Raw genomic sequence first — 18,848 nt, forward strand, 5'->3', positions numbered from 1 at the left:
GAATATATACATACCTGAGTATATGTATCGCTCACGGTGGGGTGTTGTATGGCACACAGGGATGAGAAGTATCTAAGTTCTCCTCTTAGGGCTGCAGCCAAAAGCTGTCTCTCATTTAACCCAGATACTAACCTAGAAAATGGTGAAGGACTCATTGGGAGCCTAGGAAGTAAACCAAGCTAAGGAACAAGCGGCCTGAAGCCTAGAACTGCCCTAATCCAGCGCTTGATTCTTCCAGAATTTTTGTCTTTCTATTCGGCCTGCCTCCTTGAGCCTTAGGCCATAGACACAGACAACTTGATAATTTGGGAAAATCCTAGAGATATAATGCTGAATGAAGAAGAGCAGAAATGTGAAGTTTAGGTCAAGTGGAAATTGAGTTCTTAAAAATAGAATATGCGTGATGAGGATGGGTGTTTAGAACTCAGTTTGAATTCAGATGGAAACCAAAAGCAGATTTCCTCAACTGGGCAAGACTAAAGGAAGCCATGTTTCTTGGCAGCTGTGCCTCTTGGTGTCATTTTTTCCAGACTGGATGGGCGGGAGAAGAATGCTTGTGGGGCAGGGTTTGTTGCATATCTGTAGCACTACTGCCATCGTGAGGAAATAGTTTTAAAATCACTAAGACATTCCGCCTTCCTTCCCATGAGGCCTAGCAGTTGAGAAAGATCTCCGCCGTGGAGAGATGAAACAGGCTCGGTCCCCAAGCTGGACCTCGTTGCCCTCTCCTCTAAAGCCTTACAGGAGATCTGTACGCTGGCGGAATCTTGGTGCAAAACCTTGTGAGTGAAGAATGAGGACTGAAATAGCAGCTTCCTGGCAGGTTAGGCACAGGAAGTTGTGGGGGCAAGGCCTCTGTTTCCTTTCAGTGTGGGCGGGACTAGCAGACACAGCTCAAAGTCAAATGAGTACCTGTTGGCATTTGCCTCCTGTCCTGCCCTTCAGAGCACCAAGTGGACTAACTCATGGTGTCCCCATGCTCTGGGGCTGGCTCCTTTTGGTAGCAGACTCAGATGAAGGATGTAATGGTTAAGGTTGTGTGTCAACTTGGCTGGGCCATGATCCTCAGTGATTTGATAGTCGTATGATGGGGTGATTACTTCCATGATGAGATTTGATATTATGTGATCATTTCCATGATGGGATCTGCTGTGAGTAGCCAGTCATATGAAAGGGAGTTTCTTTGGGCCTGTGGCCTGCATTCAATGTAAATGGATATTCTGGCAGGGCTTGGGGCTTTTGCTGGCTCTGGATCCTGCAGCTGGCTCCTGTTCATCTGATCTCCAGTTCTTGGGACTTGAGCTAGCAGCTTACCTGCAGTCTTGCCTGCTGATCTTTGGGATTCGTCGATCTTCACAGCCTGTGAACAAGAGCCCTGCTTCCCGAGCTGCAGATCTTAAGTTTGCCAGCCCCTATGGCTACATGCATGTGGAAAAACCCGACCCACGGACTTGGTATTTCCAGCCTCTACAACCTTGTGAGCCATTTCCTTGATAGAAATCTCTCTCTATATATATTTATATGCTCTACAGGTTTTGCTTCTCTGGAAAACCCAGCCTGAGACATTTGGTACCGAGAGTGGTTCTAGGGAAACAAAATTATAAGGATGAGTTTTCTAAATTTGTTCTCAAGTCTGGTCAGTCTTAAAGATGTTGATATGCAAAATATCACCGCCAATAGATCAGGTATTGGGTGATTGCATGTGTGATACCTTTCTACAATTTTCTATGAGAAGTATAAAGAAGCAGGTTGGTTGATCCTACTTGCACTAGACAAACGTGAAAAAAAGAGATGCACTCAGGGCTTCAGAGTCAAAGCTCAAGTGCCACATAAAATGACCTCAAAGTTTCCACTTGTGCTTTGAAAGAAAGCCTCATTTCTTGTAGTAACAGAGCTGATATTGCCAAAAGCCAAACCGAGAGTCTTATCGTAAGAGTGGCTGAATTACACCACTCACTCAACTGCCAACCTCGAGAGATGTCTGAAGTTAAAGTGAAGGCATTGATTGGGAAGAAATGGGATCCTGAAACTTGGGATGGGGACATATGGGCAGATAATCAGAAAGCTGGAGACATTGAGCATGTAAATTCCTAAATTCCGTTTAATCACTCCTGCCAACAGAACCAGCCCTGTCACTCCCATTTGGAAAGATTACTCCATGTTTGTCTGCTAAACCACCCCACCCAGTAAAATCATTAGCCCCTCCACTCCCATCTAATGAGATTAGCCCAGCTTCCTCTAAAAAGCCCCTGTCTGAGTCATTGCCTGCGGCATCAACTGAGGCAGGTGCTTTACAAGACAATGTTGAATGTCCTCAAAACTCTTCCCCACTACCGATTTTGGCTCCTAGGCCTATAGCTAGACCTAAGTCCCAGCAAGCCCCGAAAGGTGAAGTACAAAGTGTGACCAAGGAGGAGGAACCAAGGGAAGACTTTCTCTCTGGAGAAAGGTCCTTGTCATCAATCTTCCCTGGGACTAGGAGCTTCTCTGTGTAGGAACTCCAGGTCCAAAGGACGCACTCTGCTCCCAGCACGGCTTTCTTGGTGGCATGAGGCCCCCAACTCTCTGCTGGCTTCCCTTTCCTTTTATTTCTTTTAAGATAAAAATTGTTGCAGGCCATACCCCAGGGAAACTCCCTTTACATTGGATCAGGGATGTGACCTGAGCAAGGGTGTTACATCCTACCCTAATCCTCTTTAACCACGGCAGAGATTATAATTTATAACACATAGGAAAATCACAAAATGGAGGACAACCACACAATACTGGGAATCAAGGCCTAACCAAGTTGACACATATTTTGGAGGGGACATAATTCAATCCATGACATTTCATCTTTGGCCCCCAGAAATTCATGTCCTTGCTACATGTAAGACACATTCGCCCCATCATATCATAGAAAAAGTCTTAAACCATCTCAAAGTCCAAAATCCAAAAATTCCTCTTCTTTTGTGAAATCCAGAATACAAGTTATCTGCTTCCAAAGGTACGATGGCAGAACAGGCACAAGCTAGACATTTCCATTATAAATGGGAGAAACTGGAGGGAAAGAAGGGATAATACGCACCAAGCAAGTCAGCAGAACACATTACATTAGCTCTCAAGGCTTTGAAAATAATCTTCTGTTCTTTGAGACCATTTACACAATAGCCCTGCCCTCCAAACGCTAGGTATTGGCCACACTCTGGATTCCAAGTGGAAGCCCCTCTGCCCTGGGCTTCAGCTCCTTCTTCCAGGCCCACTGGGACAGCAACTCTGCTCCCTCGGCCTTAGGCACACCATTCTCCTCATCCATCTGAGTGGCAACTCCACATTACCTGTGACCTCACTTCACTTCTTCGTGCTTGGTTGTTGTAGCAGGTACATTGTCCATAAGATACCTAGGGACACTATCAAGAAATGTGAGTGTTTTTTAAATGCAGAAACAATTGGCAAGGAGGACAACACAGTGCTCCATCCTTCCACAAAAGCAGCTAATGAGGTGGCAAAGACTGTCAGAACCCTGGATCTAGTCAAAATATTATAACAACCAGGAGAAGGCTTAAAGAAGAAATAAGCAACTGCTTTGCAGTAAAAGAGTATTGTGGCAATTTAAATTGCTATCCATCATCCCCCAATCCTTAGACTGCCTTGAGGACGGCACCCTCACTTCTGGTGTAGGGTGATAGTGCCAGAGGGAGAAACATGGACTTTATTCACAAAAAAATTTTGTCTGTTTTGACCTGTCTGGTGTCTCCTTGAAGGATCCATGCAAAAACCTGCCTTTGTTTTGCCCAACTAGGTGTGTTCCCAGGGCTGGAGCAGCTTGCCTGGTGGAGTGTGCTGAAAGCATTTAAGGGAACAAGTATTGGCTTCAGCAGCCTGGGATAAAGGAAAACAGTCAGGACAAGCAATAGACAGACTAAAAAGCTTTAGAAGAAAGAGGTTGGTAAAGGAGATATGTGGAGGAATAAGGGTTTTTAAAAGCTCACACGTACTGGAGAATCAACAATGGGACACACATGCCCAGGACTTGACACATGCACAGAAAAGACCTGAGAAGATTCTGAGCTTTCACATCTGGCTGACAAAAGAAGTGAAGGATAAGGCAAAATTGTAAATGGCCTGGCTAAGCATTGAAAGAGTGTCCTAACACAGAGCCAGTCTGCAAAGACTAGGAGAATCCTTTTTTTCTTTCTTAGGCTATGGGAATTCCAGGAAACTGTGAAAACACTATGTGACCATTAAGCTAATCAACTCAGACATCAGTGGCCACCAAGACAAAGAATACAGACTTTACAAAAGTAGTTGAGAAAAGTAGCTAAACAAGCAAACAACAAGCCACAACAATTACCAACAGTTAACTGCAGGGAAGGAGGAGAATTTCCAGAGCTGCCACATTATAATATTCAAATGTCCAGTTTTCAACAGAAGTAGTATGAGGTATGCAACAATCAAGAAAATATGGCCCATTTACGGTGCGGGGGAGGGGAGAGGGGAAGAAATTAATAGCAGCTGTTCATGAGGAAGTGAAGACTTTGGACTTAGTAGGCAAAGACTTAAATCAGGTGTCTTAAATATGCTCAGAGAGCTAGAAGAAACCGGGGACAAAGAACTTGAGGAAACCAGGAGAATGATGTCTCATCAAATAGAGAATATCGATAAAGAGATAGAAATTATAAAAAGGAACCAAATAGAAAAACATGGAGCTGAAAAGTACAATAACTGAAATAAAAATGCACTAGAGGGTTTTAACTGCAGATTTGAGCAGGCAGAAGAAAGGAGCAGTAAAGTTGAGGAAGAATAATTGAAATTACCCAATCTGAGGAGAAAAAAAAAAAAGAAATATGAACAAAGCCTAAAGTAACTAAGGACATCATCAAGCATACCAACATATGCATTATGGAGGCCCAGAAGGAGAAAGGAAGGGGCAGAAAGAATATTTGAAGAATTAATGGCCAAACACTTCCCAAATTTGATGAAAGACATGAATCCACACATCCAAGAAGGTAAAAAAATCTCCAAGTAGAATAAACTCAAAGAGGTACACAGTGAGACACATTGCAGTCATGCTGTTGAAAGCTAAAGGCGAAGAGAGAATCTTGAAAGCAGCAAGAGAGAAGGGGCTTGCACATACAAACCCATTGCCCCTGAGTTGATTCTGACTCATAGTGACCCTATAGGACAGAGTAGAGCTGCCCCATAGAGTTTCTAAAGAGCCTCTGGTGGATTTGAACTGTCAACCTTTTGGTTAGCAGCCATAGCTCTTAACCACCGCACCACCAGGGTTTCTCAATAAGGGATTCTCAGTAAGATTAAGAACCAGTTTCTTTTCAGAAACCATGAAAGCCAGAAGACTCTGGGATGATATATTCAAAGTGCTGAAATAAACAACTGTCAATTAAAAAATTCTAAATATGGCAAAATTATCCTTCACATATGAAGGAGAAATTAAGACATTTCCAGATAAACAAAAACTGATGGAATTCATCACTATGAGAAAAGCAAAATGAAGTCCTCCAAGGTGAAATGAAAGGACACTAGAAAATAACATACATAAAATATGAAGAACAATGATAAGAGTAGATACATTGGTTAATATAAAAGCCAGTAATATTGAATTTTTGGCTTGTAAATTCCCCCTTTTCCCTCTATGATTTAAAAGAGAAATTCACAAAACAATAGTTGAACATCTGTGTTAATGGGCACATATATAAGGATGTAATTTGTAACAAACGACATAAGGAGGAAGAAATGGATCTGTATAGGAACAGAGATTTGTCTACTATTGAAGCTAAGTGGATATTAATTCAAACTAGATTGTTATAAATTTAAGATGCTCATTGTAATCTCCAAAGTACCCATTCAAAATAACTGAAAAATATGCAGAAAGGAAAATCAGAAGGAAATTAAAATTGTATACTACAAAAAGGAAGAGTAAGGTGATGGTTGCACAACATTGTTATTGTACTAAATGCTACTGCATTGTACACTTTAAAATGGTTAATTTTATGTTATGTGAGTTTTATCTCAAAAAAAGTGGCAGTATTTTAAAACATGTCAGTATGTCAAAGAATTATTAATATTTGAAAAGCATTCAAGCTATAATGAATGAGGAAATTTTGTTTCAATATTGAAGGTACAGGGGAATTTGAACATTGTATTTTAAAAGTATATATTATATGAGCATAGGAAAGACAAGAGAATTCATGGTAAAAACATTTTTTAAAATGGTTATTTTTTCTCATTGTGATTGAGGTATCATTTATTCTATTATAGTTTTTCAAAAGTTTTCTATAGTAAAATATAAAAAATTTCAAGCACTCAAAAATATATGTTGATAAAGAAGTATGGAAACAGTTTGAGGTGGTATTGAAGACTTTGTGCTGAACTACACCTATGGGTCTAATTATATTTAAAAAAAATATGTATATATAGACACAATAAAATCTGCAAAAGATGAAAAGTGGTTAGACTGTACCCTGCCAAAGGTGGAAAACTTGCAAGACCCAGAAAAACAAGGCAGTCTTGTCAAGTTCCAGCTCTCACAGGTTTCACATGTCTGTCAGTTTGTCCTACTGTGGGGGCTTGCGTGTTGCTGTGATGCTGGAAGCTCTGCCACCGGTATTCAAATTCCAGCAGGGTCACCTATGGAAGACAGGTTTTATCTGAGCTTCCAGATTAAGAAAGACTAGGAAGAAGAACCCCGAGGTCTACTTCTGAAAAGAATTAGCCAGTGAAAACCTTATGAATAGCAGTGGCACATTGCCTGATATAGTGCCGAAAGATGAGCCCCCCAGATTGGAAGACACTCAAAAGACGACTAGGGAAGATCTGGCTCCTCAAAGTAGAGTCGACCTTACTGATGTGGATAGAGTCACACTTTCAGGACCTTCATTTGCTGATGTGGCACAACTCAAAATGAAAAGAAACAGCTGCAAACATCTGTTAATAATTGGAACATGGAATGTATGAAGTATGAATCTAGGAAAATTGGAAAAAATGAAATGGAATGCATAAACATCGATATCCTAGGCATTAGTGAGCTGAAATGGACCAGTATTGGCCATTTTGAATCAGACGATCATATGGTATACTATGCTGGGAATGACAACTCGAGAAGGAATGGTGTTGCATTCATCATCAAAAAGAACGTTTCAAGATCTATCCTGAAGTACAACGCTGTAAATGACAGGATAATATCCATACACCTATAAGGAAGAACAGTTAATATGAATATTATTCAAATTTATGCACCAACCACTAAGGCCGAAGATGAAGAAATTGAAGATTTTTACCAGCTTCTGCAGTCTGAAATTGATCAAACATGGAATCAAGATGCATTGATAATTACTGGTGATTGGAATGAAAAAGTTGAAAACAAAGAAACAGGATCCGTAGCTGGAAAATATGGCCTTGGTGATAGAAACAATGCCAGAGATCGAATGATAGAATTTTGCAAGACCAACGACTTCTTCATTGCAAATACCCTTTTCATACACATGGGCCTTGCTAGATAGAATAAACAGGAATCAAATCAACTACGTCTCTGGAAAGAGAGGATGGAAAAGCTCAACATCACCAATCAGAACAAGACCATGGGCAGACTGCGGAACAGACCATCAATTGCTCATATGCAAGTTTAAGTTGAAACTGAAGAAAATTAGAACAAGTTCATGAGAGCCAAAGCATAACTTTGAGTGTATCCCCCCTGAATTTAGAGACCATCTCAAGAATAGATTTGATGTGTTGAACGCTAATAACTGAAGACCAGACAAATTATGGAATGATATCAAGGACATCATACATGAAGAAAACAAAAGGTAATTAAAAAGACAGGAAAGAAAGAAAACACGAAAATGGATGTCAGAAGAGACTCTGAAACGCTCTTTAGTGTAGAGTAGCTAAGCAGAAGGAAGAAATGATGACGTAAAAGAACTGAACCGAAGATTTCAAAGGGTGGCTCAAGAAGACAAAGTATTATAATGACATGTGCAAAAAGCTGGAGATAGAAAACCAAAAGGGAAGAACACATTTGGCATTTCTCAAGCTGAAAGAACTGAAGAAAAAATTCAGGACTCAAGTTGCAATAGCAAAGGATTCAATGGGGAAAATACTAAATGATGCAGGAAGCATCAAAAGAAGATGGAAGGGATACACAGAGTCATTATACCAGAAAGAATTGGTCGACATTCAACCATTTCAAGAGGTATCTTATGATCAGGAACCGATGGTACTGAAGGAAGAAGTCCAAGCTGCACTGAAGGCCTTGGCAAAAAACAAGGCTCTAGGAATTGAGGGAACATCAATTGAGATGTTTCAACAAACAGATGCAGCGCTGGAAGTGCTCACTCGTCTGTGTCAAGAAATTTGGAAGATAGATAGCTACCTGGCCAACCGACTGGAAGAGATGCATATTTATGCCTATTTTCAAGAAAGGTGATCCAATCAAATGTGGAAATTATCGAACAATATCATTAATACCACATGCAAGTAAAATTTTGCTGAAAATTATTCAAAAGCGTCTGCTGCAGTATACCAACAGGGAACTGCCAGAAATTTGGGCCAGATTCAGAAGAGGTTGTGGAACCAGGGATATCATTGCTGATGTCAGGTGGATCTTGGCTGAAAGCAGAGAATACCAGAAGGATGTTTACCTGCGTTTTATTGACTATGCAAAGGCATTCGACTGTGCGGATCAGAACAAATTATGGATAACCTTGCAAAGAATGGAAATTCCAGAACACTTATTTGTGCTCATGAGAAACTGGTACATAGATCAAGAGGCAGTCATTCTGATAGCACAAGGCGATACTGTGTGGTTTAAAGTCAGAAAAGGTGTGTGTCAAGGTTGTATCCTTTCACCATACCTACTCAGTCTGTATGCTGAGCAAATAATCCGAGCAGCTGGACTATATGAAGAATGGGGCATCAGGATTGCATTATGCGGATGACACCATCTTGCTTGCTGAAAGTGAAGAGAACTTGAAGCACTTACTGATGAAGATCAAAGACCACAGCCTTCAGTATGGATTACACCTCAACATAAAGAAAACAAAAATCCTCACAACTGAACCAATAAGCAACATCATGATAAACGGAGGAAAGATTGAGGTTGTCAAGGATTTCATTTTACTTGGATCCACAATCAGCACCCATAGAAGCAGCAGTCAAGAATTCAAAAGATGCATTGCATTGTGCACATCTGCAAAAGACCTAAAGCATTGAAGAGCAAAGACGTCACCTTGAAGTCTGAGGTGCGCCTGACTCAAGCCATGGTATTTTCAATCGCATCAGATGCATGCGAAAAAACGAATAACGTAGACAGAAGAATTGATGCCATTGAATTGTGGTGTTGGCAAAGAATATTGAATATACCGTGGACTGCCAAAAGAACAAACAAATCTGTCTTGGAAGAAGTACTACTAGAATGCTCCTTAGAAGCAAGGATGGCGAGACTACGTCTTACATACTTTGGACATGTTGTCAGGAAAGATCAGTCCCTGGAGAAGGACATCAAGCTTGGTAAAGTATAGGGTTAACAGAACAGGGGAAGACCCTCAACGAGATGGACTGACACAGTGGCTGCAGCCATGGGCACAAACATAACAACGATTGTGGGCATGGCACAGGACCAGGTAGTGTTTCATTCTGCTATACATAGGGTCCCTATGAGTCGGAATCGACTCAATGGCACCTAACAAAAACACACATATATATGTATACGTATATATATATATGTATAAAGATGTCACTTTGAGGAATAAGTTGCACTTGACCCCAGCCATGGTATTTTCAGTCATGTCATATGCATGTGAAAGCTGGATAACGAATAAGGAAGACCAAAGAAGAATTGATGCCTTTGAATTACGGCGTTGGCGAAGAATACTGAATGTACCATAGACTGCCAGAAGAACAAACAAGTCTGTCTTGGAAGATGTGCAGCCAGAGTGCTCCTTGGAAGCAAGTATGGCAAGACTTCATCTCACATACTCTGGACATGTTATCAAGAAGGAGTAGTCCCTGAAGAAAGACAGTGTGCTTGGTAAGGTACAGGGTCAACAAAAAAGAGGAAGTAACCTGGACGAGATGGATTGACACAGTGGCTGCAACAATGGGCTCAAACATAGCAACGATTGTGAAGATGGCAGAGGACAGGGCAGTATTTTATTCTGTTATACATAGGGTTGCTATGAGTTAGAACTGACTTGATGGCACCTAACAACAACAAATTTATATATATATATATGTATATATATACACACACACATATATATATACACACATACATACATATGTGTATCTATGTATATGTGTATGTGTATAAACTTTTTTTAAAGCTGTGTGTTTATAATCATGGTCAGTGTTATAGTGAGCATGCGTTTCAGCTTGACATTTTGATCAATATATTTACATCTGTGTAATGGATTCAATTGTGTCCCACAAAAATATGTGTCAACTTGGTTAGGCCATAATTCCCAGTATTGTGTAGGTGTTCTCTATTTTGTGATTGTAATTTTATGCTAAGAGGGTTAGGGTGGGATTGTAATACCACTCTTACTCAGGTCACCCCCCTGATCCAAGGTAAAGGGAGTTTCCTTGGGGTGTGGCCTGCACCACCTTTTATCTCTCAAGAGATAAAAGGAAGGGAAGCAAGCAGAGCATTGGGGACCTCATACCACCTAGAAAACAGCACCAGGAGCAGAGCAGGTCCTTTGGACACTGGGTCCCTGTGCCTGAGAAGCTCCTCGACCATGGCAAGATTGAGGACAAGGACCTTCCTCCAAGGCCCACAGAGAGAGAAAGCCTTCTCCTGGAGCTGATGCCCTGAATTTGGACTTGTAACCCATTAGACTATGAGAGAATAAATTTCTTTTTGTTAAAGCCATCCACTTGTGGTATTTCTGTTATAGTAGCACTAGATAACTAAGACAGCCTGTATATTAGTATTTTTACTTACATAAACAGACATTAATGAAAGATTATAGCTGAATGTAAATGGCATGAATGCATCCGAAGTTTTATTAGAATATACATCTGGGTGACTGAATTTGAGAGATGCAAATTTCAGCCATCACTTATTGAAATATTTTTTCTTTTTTACTTTCTAAAGTAAAAATTTTAAGACAGAAATTAAGGATAAAATTTGAGGTGGATAAAAAAGAAACCCTAATTTCTGAATTATAATATGTAATGCCTATTTCAAGGAGCCCTGGTGGTGCAGTGGTTAAGTGTTAGGCTGCTAACTAAAAAGGTTGGCAGTTCGAACCTACCAGCTGCTCTGTGGGAGAAAGCTTTGGCAGTCTGTTTCCATAAAGATTTACAGCCTTGGAAACCCTACGGGAGTAGTTCTACTCAGTCCTGTGGGGTTGCTATGAGTCAAAATTGACTTGATGGCAATGGGTTTGGTTTTTTCAATGCCTGTTCCAATATTAGTTTTAAAGTATACATATATGTCAGCATAGTAATGATTAGGTAAATGAGGCCTCAAAATCAAGATTCCTGACTGGTGACATTATATTCATTTTATGACCTGTTTATAACTATGTTTTTGTATGAATCAAAAAACTTTTAAATGAAAACTTAATAATTTTAATGAATGAGCCAGTCAAGAAGCACTTTGCAAAAGTTTTATTTTATAAAATTCAGTTCTTGCTAATTTTTCATGGTAATTTCTGACTGTCCAAGAATCAGATGTGAAAATAGCAAATCTAAAATACAATTTATATATAAACCAGATTTAAATGTGAATGTATTATATGACCTTAAATATAGAACTTTGTGTGTGTGTAGTGAAGAGTAGAAATAAATACACAAAAGGTTATCAGTGCTTAATACAAATTTTATGATTTTTTCTCTATCAGCACATGATTATTTTCTGAATCTTTAGCAAGCACCATGTGTCTTAGTTAATAATAAGAAAATACTATAAAACTGAGGCTGCTAACCAAAATGTTGGCAGCTCAGATCCACCAGGTTCTCCTTGGAAACTCTGAGGCAGCTCTACTCCCTCCTGTAGGGTCACTATGAGTCTGAATCCACTCCAAGGCTATGGGTTTGGTTTAAGACATAATTAGTGACATACGCTTAACACCATAAGGTCATAGGAAGCCACTGAAGGTTGTTTACTGACATTGGAAAAATGCTTACGTTCTAATGTTAAGTGATGAAAACATGAGAGTGGAATTTATATATATTCGAGAACATGTGTTACTCCAAATCCATTACTGTATGGTACACAGTCTTGAGAGCTATCTAGACCTTCATCTTAGGGTTTCAGCCAAAATGGCTGCCTCTCAGGTAAACCACAGGTCTACTGCCTAGCCCAGAAAATGGAGGAAGACTCCCAGGGAAGCTGGAAAGTGAGACAGATGAAGAGCCAGGAGTCCTTGTACCCAGCATCCTGGTGCCTAGATTTGCTCTCCTCCAGGCCCTTAGGTGCAACTATTTTACCCTTTAGGCCTGGATCCCTGAGACTTGACCGCCGATACCAAAAGAGAATTTGACACTACAAGAAAACTCTAGATATATAATGGTGAGTGAAGAATAGAACTGCTTAATGGTGAGTGAAGAATAGAACTGCTTAAGACTTAGGTTGTGTGAAAATTGAGTTCTTGAAAATATAAGATGCCTAATGGGGGTGGTGGGTGGTTTAACTTCAGTTTGTTTTGGATTTAGATGGAAACCCAAAGCAAAGGAACAATGTGGGTGTGTTTTCTCAAACAGGGCAGGAGCCACGTTTCCTGGTGGCATTTTTTTCAGAGTGGATGGGTGGGAGAAGGAAGCATATGACTGGGCTGGATTAATGGGCATATCTGGAGCACTACTGCCATCGTGCGGAAAAAGTTTTTAAAAATCCTAACATATTCTGGTTCTCCTGAAACCTAGCAGCTGAAAAAGGTTGGGCCTATGGCAAGGTGGAACAGGCTTGGTCACATAGCTGGGCTTCCTTGCCTTCTCCTCTAAGGCCTTACAGGAGATCTGGACATTGGCGACATCTTGGTGTAGAACATAGCGAGTGAGGGGCCGACACCGTGGCAGCAGCTGCTGGGCCGGTCAGCACAGGAAGTTGTAGGGCAGAGCCTCGGCTTCCTCCTAGTGTGGGCGGGACTAGAGGATGCCACTCAAATGAAAGCCCTTATGGGTGTTTGTCTCTTGTTTCTGCCCTAATGAGTTTTAGGCAGCTTGAGTGTCACTATGCTGTGGGGCCTGGACCCCTGTGGCAGAAACGTCAGAGCCCATGTTGTCGTTGCTAGCTTCCAGCTAGTCGATCCCGATGGATGGTGACCCCTTGCACAGTGGAACCAAAGGCTACCAGGTTCTGTGCCATCTCCATGATCTGTTGTAGTTGGCAATGTTGTGATCCATAGGGTTTCTGGAAGTCGATTGCCAGGCCTTTCTTCCCAGTCTGTCTTCATCTGGAATCTTGCCATGTTGTTGTTGTGTGCCATCCAGTTGATTCTGATTCATAACGACCCAATAGAACAGCGTAGAACTGCCCTATACGGGTTCCTAGGCTGAAATCTTTATGTGAGCAGATCACCAGGTCTTTTCTCCCTTGGAGAAGCTGGTGGCTTCAAAACGCTGACCTTTTGGTTAGCAGCCAAATGCCTGACCAATGCACCAATTCCAGGTACCATCTAGCTGTAGCCAGTGTGATTGATGGCTTCCTAGGCACGACAAAATTTTAGAGCACCACTGCCTGGAGCAAGAAGGACCTGTGTAGAAGTAATGGGTATACAATAACATGCCAGTGTGGGCCAGACCATGTGCTACGAGAGTCGATTTGCCCAAGCAGATGAAAACCAAGCTGGGAGAGGAAGGTCTTGAAGAGTGCTATGAGCCCACTAGCTAGTAGCTTCTGTGCCCTTGCAGGTTCATTATCAAGCCCTGTGTCCTGACAGGACCCTATCTCATTTCAGCTGTCATAAAGAGGGCAGGGAGGTGGCTCATTTGTACTTGGCTTTCTCCTGAGGAGGATAACATTATTTAAGCCTGAGAACACCATTATTTTCTCATACTAGCAAGTGTTCTTTTATGTGCCAGCTTCACAGCTGAATCCTGATGAAGATTCCTCAGCATCCTTACAAGATATCCACCCTTTTGGTGTTGAGCTCTGTAGGGACCCCATGACTCAACCACAGCATCACGAAGGGTGGTTAAAGTTTCTTGGGAACCTCTCTCCTCACGATTCTCTTCTTCACTCTCTGTTCTTAAAGAAGGGAAGAAATGTTGGTCTGATGCTCTGCTGTGACTTTCCAGTGGCTCAAGATCCTGTTGAGATATGACCTCTCCTGGACTCTGATGACCCAGTCAGGCTATCACATCGAAAGGTAAGCTTTCATCAACTACCATGGAGACTATGCTGTCCCAGAGAAACTGACTATGGCATTCTTGCCTGTGCTTAGCTATCCCTCAGACTGGTCATGGCTGAGTTCAAGAATGGCCTGTGGACAGAGGTGCCACTTACATGCAAGAGTACCTTGGATCCTATGCCTCAAGAGCTCCAGGTATCCTGTGAAGGGGAAAAATGATCTCTAACCTCCCCAGTGTATTTCACCAAGGCTGATCCAGAGAAAAAGTCTGGATCATATGAGTTAGGCTGCCTCCTATGGAGGAATAGTTTGACCTGACCATCTTCTTGGAATAGTACAGCCAAGTATATGGGGACAGTGCACCAAATCTGAAGCTAGAAATACGGATGACAGCAGGGGTCCTCCTAGACCTTGATGTTGTGTTCATCCCTCTCTGAATGTCTTTAATAAAGGCCATTTACCTGGGCAATGGATGGAAGCCTAGTTGAATTCCAGTGATTCCATCGTGAAATTGTGAACAGTGACAAGCTGAGACTGTGAGCAACTTTGCCAATGCTTAATACTGTTTAACTATTGACACAGATCTCACACTGAGAGCTGATCCAAAGTGAAAGATAAAAGGAAAACAACCAATGAGGAAAGCAAGCCAAGGCCCTTTCTAGAATAACAAAGGTAATGGGATACAAGAATCTATGGGCAGAGATTCTCAAATCCACCACTATCCAAGTTTTCCCATTTTCCCCCTTACTTTTTTGTCTGTCTCTGAGCAAGCTGCTGAAAATGAAGCCATTGGTTTCACCCATTTTGTGTGATGATTTGTAGAATCAGACAAGCCTCTACCAAGAGGGAAGCATAGTCAATATAGTCAATTGGTTCACCTGTTTAAAGGAAAATTTGTCTGCATCAGTTAACCTTTTACATGGACATACCCGTGGTCCAGAGACTCTGTCTTTCAAAAGTGATCACACAGCCACATACCCACAGGGGAGAAGAGAGGTAAGGCCAAGGAGGTTCATTGAGGCTTTCTTTGCAAGGGTGGAAAATGAAGAGCAGCAAAAGGTCTATCATTCAGGGATTGATCGGACCCATGTTGTTCAGCTACACCAGGTAGTCTCTTCAGTCCTGACAAAGACTGAATTCCATTCTCTGTGTATTGATCAGCAGAGATGTTTCCTGTCTTCTATTTAGGGAGAAAATCAAACTGTTGAACTCTGAGGATCAAACCATACGTGTTGGCTAACAACAGGAAGCAGAAACAGCCAAGTAAAGAATGTTTTTCTCTATTTTGTGAATGTTTTTCTCTATATAAATAATTACCTTGAACCAAACATGTAAGCATGTATTTATTCTAAATAGTCAATATCACATACAGATGTATTTGTAAGTATCTAAACAAAACAACAAACGGTGTCTACCTTTCTAGAGTAATGATTCTTGGGATGCGCCTCCAAGTTTAACCTTTATATATAAAGAAGGCTTGAGATGTTGACAACCCAGGTTTAGTTTTGAGAACATTCAGTGTAAGATTCTATGTTTCCCTTAAAAATACACACAGCACTATCTACATGCTGGGATGATTAAATGTTTCACTCTTAATGGTTAAGGAAACAAAAAGATTCTGACAAATTATTACTTAACACAAAATCAGATCATCTCAACATACTTAGTGACAATTGAAGTGGCTTCATGATATAAGACCTGAGAGAAATATGTTAGAAGGAGAAGTCTCAAACCACAAGGAAATTCCATATAATTCATGTCAGTTGAAATTAATGCCAAAAAACCTCCCAACAACCCCAAAACAAACCATTTCACTTATAAACACACATTCCCTACCCTTAAAAAAAACCCTTACACAAATATAATACATACAGAAAAAGGAACAGAATGCAATAGATCAAAATAGCAATTGAGCTCTTTTGAGCTTCTATAGTAGAGAATATCTTTTATTCCGTTCTTTGTATTGCTCGATTTTTCATTTCTTTGTCAGATGCTTACATTATTCTTAGGATTTGTGCAAGATTATTATTCATTAATGCTATTGGAAATTTTCCGTTGTCCAATATTGTGTGAAATATCCATGGCACTAAATAGTGTGACCAGGATGGAACTGAAGAAAACAAACAAAAACATAATGTGTTTATCTACGTGCAAGTGTGCATGTGTTTTGAACACCTTGCTGACCATATAGGGGAGTATATTGATGAGTCTATTCACCTAAGTGATATTTGCTCTTATGAACTATCGTATATCTTGTTTAAAACATGTGAATACATGTACTCATGAAGCTGCTAATAGTGCTTTCCTCAGGCGAGTGGGGTTTGTGATGAATGAAGTGTTTCCATTTGTACTTCAGAGATTTGTGTATTCTAAGAGATTTTTCAAGAAGCTGATATTATATTTGTAATTTGAGAAACAATCCAAAACAAATATGTGCAGAAGAAATCATTGGTACAAAATGCTCTATTGACTACATGAGAGTTAAGGAACCTATATCTCTAACTGAACATGGAGAACAGTCGTATTGGTGACACACTGATGTTTTAAAAGTCCTTGTCCCCTGGAGGTGGCATTACCTGTGACTTTGGTGCACTTTTTTATATAGGGCTATTGTACATGGACATACTGTAAAGAATCATGTCTGATTTTGAGAAATAACAAAAAAAAAGTTCCCTCTTTTTAAAAAAATCCATCTTGCAGAGAATATTTACTAAAATTTGAAAAGCAGCTAGGTTATAATGAATGCAGAAAGCATAACTGAACACTGGAGGTACAAAGGAGTGGGAACTTTACAAAAGAAAGTTCTTATTGTAAGGGCAAAGGGAAGACATGCGAATGCATGATAAAGACATTTTAAAAGCCATTATTTCTTCTGTCAGGATTGAGTGTCCACTTATTTTTGGCATTATACTTTCTCAAAATTGGAACACTTTGCCAGTAGCATGTATTACTTTTGTAAATCTCTTGGATGGTAGAGCAGGATATAAAGACATTTCAAGCTATCAAAATATGTATATACATATGGATGTGAGAACATAAAAATTGTGTAAGATAATGAATTTTTTGTTCAAAACTACCTTCACTGTATGTTTAATTATGTTTAAAGAGAAACATACACATCAATCTATATCCACCTGTGTGTGTACATGGAGCCCTGGTGGCGTAGTGGCTCAAGAGCTTGACAGCTAACCAAAAGGTTGGCAGTTTGAATCCATCAGCTGCTCCTTGAAAACCCTATGGGGCAGTTTTACTCTGTCCTATAGGGTCGCTATGAGTTGGAATCGACTCAGCAGCAATTTTTTATTTTTTTAATATGTGTACATACGATTAGCAACTATATAATAATCATGGTGATTATTACAGTAAGTATTCTATTGCACTTGCCTCTCCATGTCCATATGTGTTTGTATTTATTTATGTAACCAGAGATATTAATGAAAGATTGTAGATGCATATAAAGCATGTGAATGTATCCTCCTCATAGCTTTGTAAGAATAAATACCTGGTGTGATCCAAACCACAATATACACATTAATCCAGTTTTTTAATATACATTTATTTTTGTGTGTGGACCTAAATATAGAAGAATGTATGTATATAGTGAAAGTTGTACAAGAAAATAATGTAAAAGTTTATCAGTTGCCTTAACAGATTTTATGAAAATGCTTTTATTCTTGATCAGCACACGGTTAGTTTCTGAATCCTTGGCAAGCACAATTCCTTAATTTATTAATAAGAAAATGCTAAATTTGATCCCTAAGAGATAAAAGATAATGCACTCACACACACTAACTAAAGTCATAGGAAAAAGCTGAAGAATGTTTAATGTCATGGGTGATGCTATGCTTCAATGTTGAACGTTGAAACCATGAGAGAAAACTCTGAGTAACCTCTGATTGGAGTTTGTACACAGGGAAGTATACACATCACGCCATGTGGAGCACTGTATATAGCATGCAGAATGACAGCTATTTGGGCCTTCCTCTTGTGGCTACCACCAAATGGCTGCCAACAATTCAATATTTAAGGCCTTAATATGGAGGAGGACTCGTTGCTTGCCTGGGATGCAATTCAAGTCAAAGACCACTTGGACTTGTGAACTGGTGGCTAGAGATGGCCTTCTCAGGCTTCAGGCAATTTCTTCTCTCTGTGCCTGGATCCTCTGAAGCAATTTAATTCCACGGAAGATGCTGTAAATGTAACGTGGAGTGAAGAACAACGGACCTGCATAGACTAGGTCGAGTGTTTCAGAAATAAACAGTTGCCACATGAGGGAGGACAGTTTAGACCTCAGTTTGATTTCAGAAAGAAAGCAAAAGAACTGCAGTGTATAGTTCCTTAAACAGGACAAAGTGCGAGGCAGCCATGTTTCTTGGCGCCTTTGTCTATGGGCGCCGATTTTTTGCAGACCAGATGGGCGGGAGAAGAGCGCATGGGGGCAGGGAACGTTGGCCCGTCTGCAGCGCTACTGCCATCGTGTGGAAATAGTTTTAAAATATCCGCGGCCGTTCCATTTGTCTTTCTGTGAGGCCTAGCTGTTGAGAAAGATCGGGT

At 40.5% G+C, this 18,848-nt stretch overlaps 1 long non-coding RNA gene across 2 annotated transcripts in view; it reads left to right on the forward strand.

The window, feature by feature from the left end:
• Window positions 1-18,848, forward strand: part of LOC126069163 (uncharacterized) — a 79,839-nt gene that overhangs the window by 16,329 nt on the left and 44,662 nt on the right. For both annotated transcript variants that reach the window (XR_007515854.1, XR_007515855.1), the window contains exon 2: window positions 14,199-14,312. This is a non-coding gene — a long non-coding RNA (uncharacterized LOC126069163). The remainder of the gene's footprint in view (window positions 1-14,198; window positions 14,313-18,848) is intronic.

The sequence above is a fragment of the Elephas maximus genome, chromosome X, assembly GCF_024166365.1.
Source record: "Elephas maximus indicus isolate mEleMax1 chromosome X, mEleMax1 primary haplotype, whole genome shotgun sequence".
NCBI lineage: Eukaryota > Metazoa > Chordata > Mammalia > Proboscidea > Elephantidae > Elephas > Elephas maximus.